An 8,704-nucleotide genomic window follows, 5' to 3' on the forward strand; every position below is an offset into this window, starting at 1 on the left:
TTAACATACATACATAACTTTATATTTGCTTATAAGTTCTATTGGGATAAATTTACATCATTAATTTTATTATTTATTATGTTTAGATGCTTCACACCTTTCTGTCATCTTAAAATATGAAAAGTCACTATATTATCATTCAATAGTTTTAAGGCCCTAAATTTCATTTATTCATACTTGAATCCCTGCAAATAACTCAGATATTTCAGTACTCTAAAAATGTTCCACTCACATATTATTTTTCAAAATGGCATTGCCATCTGAATTATCAACAGGTTCTCTCTAAATCTTCACTCTTCAATAAATTAACAATTTCTGAACATGAATGTTTGCAACAGACAACCAAAAAATGAAATGTGGGTTGGCAGACACAATTCATTTTTAAGATAGCTGTGTCTCTTTCTACTAACCACACCTGTCATTCTAAGGACTAACAACTTCATTTCTGCTCTAGGATGTTAAATATTAATACTGAACTTGAGTAACTATTCTCTTTAAAATTTATATCTCCACCCATTTCTCAAATGAGATAATTCTTGATTACTTCTAGTTTGGAAACTAATCTTTCTCCATCATTCCTCCAAAATTAGAAATAGTGGCTTTGAGATAATTTCTACAAATTCTTTTAGAAATATTAGAGATAGGGCTCACTTCAGCAGCACATATACTTAAATTGAAATAATACAGAGAAGATTAGCATGGCCCCTGCACAAGGATGACACGCAAATTCGTGAAGCACTCCGTTTTTTTTTAATGTGAATTTGGTGTCAACATACTTTATATACAGAGATATGATAAATGGTGGTATAAAGGTGCATTAAGAATTGTATGCAAAAAAAAATAAGAGAACTCATGTATAATGGCATAATTTGGTGTGAACATACTTTATATACAGAGTTACAAAAAATCGTGCTGTGAATGGATAATTATGAATGTAATGCACTCCACTATTGTCATGTATGTAAGAAATAAATAAAGAGAAATCTTAGAGATATAAAACCCAAGGGATTGTTCAAGAATTCAGTGTAAAGGAATAAGTATCTCATAAAATTTGAATTACCCAGGACAAAATTCATAATGAATAGAAATTCCTTGGATTCTAACCAGGAGTCCTGCATTCTGGCATAAGTAAATTCTTCAAATGTAAACAGAATGTTCTATTGGTTTTTAGAAACCTGCATCCAGCTCAAATCCTAGTGTGTATTAGATGTTGTTTAATGTTGACTAAATGCAACATAATTTATATGAATTGGGAGACAACTCAATGAAAACATGTAACTACTCCTTTACTATCTCTTTCTTTTAATGGGACTTAACTCTGTTGCCATATTTCTTTCACTATTGCTGATTGAACATCATTCCCTTTAATTTAAGAAAGCCTAAAAATAAATAGGTGAGTCAATATAACTTTAACTGTTTTCCCTTTTCCATCTGTCATAAAGAGTTGAGAAACTGTATTTTCTCTGTATTTTATATTAAATCATATCCAGAGATTAAGATGGGAAAAACTTCTTAGTGTTAAACAAAAAAGGAATAGATGAATAAGAGTTGAACTTAAATCCAAATACTTTACCAAAAAAATTAATCAAATGGTGACTGTGTAGAACGCCTTCATATTTTCCAGCACCTCTTGGACTAATCTTGAAAAATTGTCTTTCTTTTTCAGTGTAATAGAATCTGCAAGCACTCAGGACTTGGGTTTATTAAAGTGGAATGCTTGCAGGCTACAGTTCAAAAGCGAATCTGAGAATTTAAAGCTAATACATGATATGCTAAGTATCATGATATGTCAAGTGTAATACTCTATGCAAATTTTCCTAATAGCATTGCAGAACTCCCCAGATATGATTGAAAATGTGTCCAGCACTGCAGTAGGCAAGAGAGATAAAATGATGAAGACTCAGCTTTGGGACTTGACCTGTGTCCAACTAGGGAGGAAGCATCAGCAAAATTAAGATGAATGTACCATGAACACAGTGATGGTTGATGTGCCACAGATTCTCAGAAAGAAGTGAATTAATTGTAACAAAGAGTATTGTAGAAAAATGGAGAGTGGAAGAAAATATTGAGCTGGGTTTTTACTGAAGAGTGAAAGGTGACCAACTTGAAGTATGAAGAAGATACTTTCTAAATTGAGGGAAAATCAAGATAAAGTAATGGTCTAAAGCGAGTCTGAGAGTTTTATGTGTTTAGGTGACTGGGAGAAAGTTATTTGAAATGAGACCATAAGGGTGGACTTAAGTGATATTATAAAGTCTCTAATCTTCATTAGAGTGTTTTTTTTAACTTTATGAACAAAAGAAATTCATAGCATATTGTTAAGCAGTGAAATGATAATAACATATAGCATGCCATCCTAGTTCATTCTTACTACTATAACAAAATACCACATAAAGGGTAATTTAGAAATAATAGAAATTTGTTTTTCCCTTTCCGGAAATTGGGAAATCCACAGTGAAGGTGTGGATGGATTCAGAGTCCAGTAAGAACTGGTTTTCTTTGCTTCAAAGAGAGTTCCTTGTTGTTGTGCCTTCACAAACAGGTGGGAGGTGGCACTCTTCTCCATTCACCAGGACAGAGTTTTCATGATTAGTCATGTCCCAAAGGCTTAATAATAAATACAGTCACCCTGGAGTTTAAATTCCAACATATGTATTTTGGAGAGATACTCACATTGAAATCATAGCAAATGCTTTCTTTAAAAATTTCATTAACTCTTACTTTAAACATTCCCTTTAGGAAAGGAACTGAATTAATGTGATAAGGAAGAAAAAGAAAGCATTGGATATTTTCTAATTTTCTTTCAGACTAGATAACTTGGTAGGACAAAGTTCCAAAATCAACTGCTAGAGAAAGCAAGAAGTACATTTGATTTCAGAAAGAACTTGAACTTAGCTTGATCCAAAGTTTGAAGTGATCTAGGGAGTTGGAAAAGTGAAAGTTCCTGAAAGCCAAGTTGCTGATTACCAGCCTCAGTAGAATAGAACTGGGGTGGTGGGGAGAGTGTTAGAGAGTGAGGGACAAGGAAAACTTGGTCTTAAAGAAGTTTACAGGGAGGAATCTATTTTTTATTGGAATCATTAAGTCAATCAACAGTAAGTTCAAAAGAGATGAGAAGGAGCATTGAATATTCATGACACTAAAAAATAACCAGAATCCCACAGGTTGTCACATTGTCTTTTACACTTTCAGATCCAGAAAATGGTATAAGTATCCTGAGCCTACCCTAAAGATTCTGTGTGTTGTGTGTGTGTGTAGACAATTTGACAAAAATTTTTAAATGATGATACACCACAATGAAGTTGTCACATAGATTTATAATTGAGACAAACTACCCATTTAATTTGATAGTTAATTATTAAAGACTAAGGTGAGACAAATGAATTAAAGTACCTTGCCCTTAAGGAGATATCAGTCTAGGAAGAAAAACAGATAGGCAGAGTAAATAGAGTCTAAATCTAACAATTGATGAAAGATTATGCTGGCGTTCATAATTTACATTCGTGTTTAAGATTTAGGCACTAGGACCTTAGATGCATGCATTTATCAATTATGTTCTGTTCACTACGGTGTTTTGAGGCCTGGAAGAGTCCCTAGTTCAGAGTATGACTTTAATATAAATTTGCCCTAACATATCATGATATAAGAATTATGGTGAAAATTTCAAAAATTAAAAAACTAATACTGTGCTCGCTTCAGCAGCACATATACTAAAAAACTAATACTAAAAACATTAAGTAATTTGCTCATAGTATGTTGGGTAGGGAATGCCAGAGTTAGGAATCCAAGGCTAAGAAACTTGTATGAGATTTCCTACTTTATTCAGACATTTGCCTTTTAGATATCATTCTCATATAAACACTTAGAAACTGAAATGTGGAAAAGAATAAGGTGTGGTCTTTACTTGCTTTGGGTCAATCTGTATGGCTGTAATAGAGGAAAGCACTAATTGTTATTCAATCAACCTAAAATGCCAATGCCCTTAAAAATGGAGCTATTAGTAATGCAAAGATGAAGCCCCCAGGATTGCAAAAATCCTGCTTAACCAAACAGCAAGTCTCATGCAGCATAGTTGCTTCCAAGACTGACTTGGCTGTTCTCCATTTTTGTACAAACAGCCAAGCCCAGGAACCCCTGCACAGTTAGACAGAATGTAGCTTCTGACCATGATTCTGCAATCAGGCATTATTAGAATGGATCCAAATGCCCCATTTTTCAGAGACTCTGATTACTACATATGGAGTCATAGTTGATCATCTGGATGGACTTTAAAACCGGATCTGGACTAGCCCTAAAAAGATAAAGTTCAATCATTTCTTTACATCAGAAACACAGAGAACCAGATATATTGGTAGAAGAGAATCATCCCTTCTGGCTGAACAAGATGAAAAGTATATTTTCTTGAAATGGATGTTTTCCAGGGCTCAGAAACATTTGGTCAGCATTTCTGGAAATCTATAGGAAACAAGTTAAATTTATGCTCCATGAAAAGTCTCATATTACAAAATGAGTTATAAATTAAATCAAAAAAAGCAATCACATATTGTCATCTCCCTTTCTCTTTTTCTCTCATTTATTTGTTTTATTAATATCCTCTTATTTTTAATGGCATATGGACTATTTGTATAATACATCTTTCTATGATAAACATTGATTTTTGAAGAAAGAAAAATCAAGTTAAATAAATGGTACAAGCAATAACATTCTTCTTGTTTATAATGTACAGTCATAGATATATTGTTTCTAAAAATTGATATAAATAGGAATGAGAAATGTCTTAGTTTTCATATTGGTCCAAGAGTCTTATTCTTATTGCCAGAATTAAAATTTCAAGGCTCATCCAAGACTTAAAAAGCAAAACTCAATGAAGAATACATATAAAGAACAAATGTAGTGATAATTTCATAGTTGATAATTTAATGCTTTATAAAACACTAAAATGTATCATTTATTTTCCTTTGATTATTAAATGGCATCAAGTGAGGTGAGGGATGTTACATAGGTTGTCATCCCCTAGCCCAGGGGTCAGAAGCTCTTTTTACAGAATCAGGCAGTAAATATTTTAGGTTTGGGCACATGTATATTCTCTGTGGTATATTCTTATTTTTCTTTAAAAAAGAAAAGATCTCATGAAATACCAAAACTATTCTTAGCTCATAAGCTCACAACTAGTGACCTGATGTTCTTTGCCAACTCCTGCTTTTGTGTTCCAGTTTTCTCTTCACAACACAAATATCTCAACCAACCATTGACTGTTGCTCTTAATTTGCTCATGTGGAGAAAGAAATGTTTTCTTCGAGGTGAGAAAAAGACAAAACTTGCAAAATTTAGTGCTTGTTTGTTTGTTTTACAAAGGACTGCACAAAGGTTTGTATGTTCACAAATGTGGGCAATTTCAGGTCCTGCTCCATGCCAGCAAAATGCCTTAGCATTTACCCTCTGCAATCTCAGAGAGTGAACTCTCAGCTGTATGAAGACACATTCCTAATGACACATGCAAATAAAGGTCCAGTTTTATAGTGAACTCTGAGTGTGTGGATGCAGGAAGTCCTAGTGTCAATCTGTCCTTTCACTTGCTAAATGATCACTAAGTGTTTGCATATCTCAAGCATCACTTCAGGCCCAGGAAATTCAGGAGAGACCATACTTGAATGCCCTTGCCCAGATAGGTTATCCTTTTAAACCTAGGAAAAGACAGAAAATAAGCCTTTGCAAAATGGAAAAAAATAAGAGAGAGCCATATGATGGTGAGTAACAATATCTGGGGGTGAAAGTCAACTGCTTTTTAAAATGAGATGTTTACAGCAATCCCCTAGTCATGCTCAACTCACTTCGAAAATATTTACTCAAATCAAGGCCATACGTGTAGGGGAATAAAAAAGGTATTTTTTTCATTTTAAATAAATGCATTCTTTGCTTCTATTTTGGAGTGGTAAATATAACTAGGACAGTCATGGAACAGTGTTCAATTTGTGCATAGTATTGAATACTACATGAAAGTTACCAGCCTCTAATGTAAAATTTGTCAAGAAGAAATTACAATTGCCATGGAGCTTCAATAACACTTTTTCATAATCTGTAAATTGTAAAAATTTTCACAAAAAGGTCTTCACAGTTTATCCCAGTTATCAGAAAAAATACAATTGCCAACAAATAACATCAATGAGGAAATTTCACAAAATTTCAGAGAGAGTATTATATGCATTTAACACTGCATTATGAAACATTGGGAATAGTTCATATGGTCCTCCAATACAAATGCAATGCACTTGATATCTCTAATTTCACACACTTCATTTTTCATATTCTTGCTAATCTATAAAATATAATAATGTGTAGTAGATCTCTTACAATTTCTGTAAATTAGTAAGCTTCTATGAAACTTCTTTTCATTTTCTTACCATTAAATACATTCAGGTTATGCTACTTATTAGAATGATAATCATTCTAAATTGATTTATTTTGATTTTCATGTTGCTATTTTAATTTATTTTAAGTATAATCTTAATTAAAATAAGGTGGATCACATAGTTATTTTACAAGAAATACTGCCTTGGGGATTTTATGGAGTTCTTGGGATACCAACTTAGATATCAAGAAAATTTTGATAGCCCTCATAAGAGAAAAAATATCAGAAAAGTCACCAAGATCCAGTTTTAAAATGTGACATTTGCAAAGAGAACAAAAGGATTAAGACAATTTAGCAATGAAAAGCATGTCAGACCTTCCCAAACTGGGATGAAGTTTAGAGGAAAAAAAAATAAACAGCTTTATTATTCACAGAATTTAGATTATGACTATAAATGTGTGTATAATACAAAATGAGTTCAAGGGAGAAATTATAAGAAAATCAGTGAAAACCTTTCAGCTTGAAGGTTTTTAAAAATAGGCCCTTATGAATGATTATTAAATACTAGAATACAATGAAATGTAATGCCTAGGTTTTTAGTAGGTCACAGAGATATTTCTCCCCCTTTCCCTCTGTTCCATGAGGAAGTTTCCCAGTCAGGGTTCTCATCTCCATTTCTCCATTATTTGCCTGACGGGTGAATCTAGGTGAAGAACATGAACATGAACAGCTCAGACACATCAGATCTAGGTTTTCCTTTATCTTTTTCTTTTTTTATTTTCTTTCTTTTTTGTTTCTCTCCACCCCCCTCCCCGGCAGCCCACCCTCAAAAGCAGCCTCTGCCCTCTCCTCCTTTTAGAATTATAAAGAAAGCAAGCCTCAGATGAAATATACCTCAAGTTCCAGCACTGTCTGTAATTTGCGTGGGCAAATTGATATTACTTGGGGTTAAAAAGGAAATTTGACATATGAGCCCCAGATCTTTTTCATCATTTCATCTCTTGTGCCTTACCTGGTCTGAGCTAGTGGGATGAAGAGAGATACAACTTACCTGTCCCACCAAACCCCAACAACAGAGGGCACGCCACTAGATTCAGTGTCAGGAAAGGTGTATTCCAAGGCTGATTTTTATCAGTAACCTATTCTCTCACTTCATGAAAAAGATGGTCCAAATCCTCCACACTTTTTCTGCCATAAATTTGTACTCAATGACTCTAAGAATCTATACTTTGTTGAACAATCATATCACCTAAAATAGGTATCTCAATTTAGACATATCTTATTGAAACTAAAAGGTATTTTATGACAATAAAATATAACTATTATTAACTAGCTACTTACCATGTGCTAGCTACTCTGCCAAACATTTTATATTCACAGACTCAATTTTAATTTTCACAACATGAGGTATCAAGTCTTAATTCTTTTCTACAAGTAATTAAATTTAAGTTTAGGGATAAGACATCTATCTCAATATCATACCACCACTAAAACAAAGATTTGGGATTTGTCTAGGACAGTGTGGTTTTAAAACACATAATTATTGAAAAAAAAAAATAAGCGTACATCAAAATTTCCTAGACTGTTGTTTTCATATGTGAGTTAAATAATTTGAAATATTGGCACTAGTCATGTGATTTATCCTACAAAATCCATTATCTTTTATATTCTCCATATGCATCTGTATATGCATATAAAATATTGTGAAAAATATTGTGCATATATGCTATATTCTGGGGTTGAGGCTGTAACTCATTGGTATGGTGCTTGGCTAGCACACATAAGGTGCTGGGTTTGATCCTCAGCACCACATAGAAATAAGTAAAATAAAGGTATTGTGTCCATCTACAAACAAAAAAGCTTTTTTTAAAATTTCGCATATATGCTATATTCTATATAATATATAGCTATAAAACCTTAAATTTTTATTTCAATATTTTAATAGTTGTAAAATATAGATGCCATGAATATATATACTTCCTTCTCTTTACTTTTCTTTAGCCAATATTAAAAACTTTACAGTATGGTGATTAAATTCATAAATCAGAAACAGTGGAAATAACTCTACCTAATATTTTGTGAGGCATGTTAAAGAAATCACAATTTAGATTTAAATCAGAGAAAAAAAAACAACATATATGAACTAATAAAATAAACTACTAATGCTTTCTCATTATATTAATTTATCATCCTTGAGAATTAAACATCTTCATGTGCCTTCCTTTTTTAAAATATAAAAAACCCTTGGAATTCCCAAATAGCCAACTCTAATAAAATTAGAGAGTCTATCAGCTCTTAATTTTTAGTAAATAATAATTAAATTTCCATATAATTTTTAAGTTTGGAAGAAATGCT

At 32.6% G+C, this 8,704-nt stretch overlaps 1 non-coding gene across 1 annotated transcript; it reads left to right on the forward strand.

Moving 5' to 3' along the window:
- Nucleotides 1–643: 643 nt before the first annotated feature.
- Nucleotides 644–750, forward strand: LOC113198730 (U6 spliceosomal RNA). Its single transcript, XR_003302893.2, has one exon. It is a non-coding gene; the product is annotated as a U6 spliceosomal RNA (small nuclear RNA).
- Nucleotides 751–8,704: the final 7,954 nt, after the last annotated feature.

Source organism: Urocitellus parryii, chromosome 8 (assembly GCF_045843805.1).
Source record: "Urocitellus parryii isolate mUroPar1 chromosome 8, mUroPar1.hap1, whole genome shotgun sequence".
Lineage (NCBI taxonomy): Eukaryota > Metazoa > Chordata > Mammalia > Rodentia > Sciuridae > Urocitellus > Urocitellus parryii.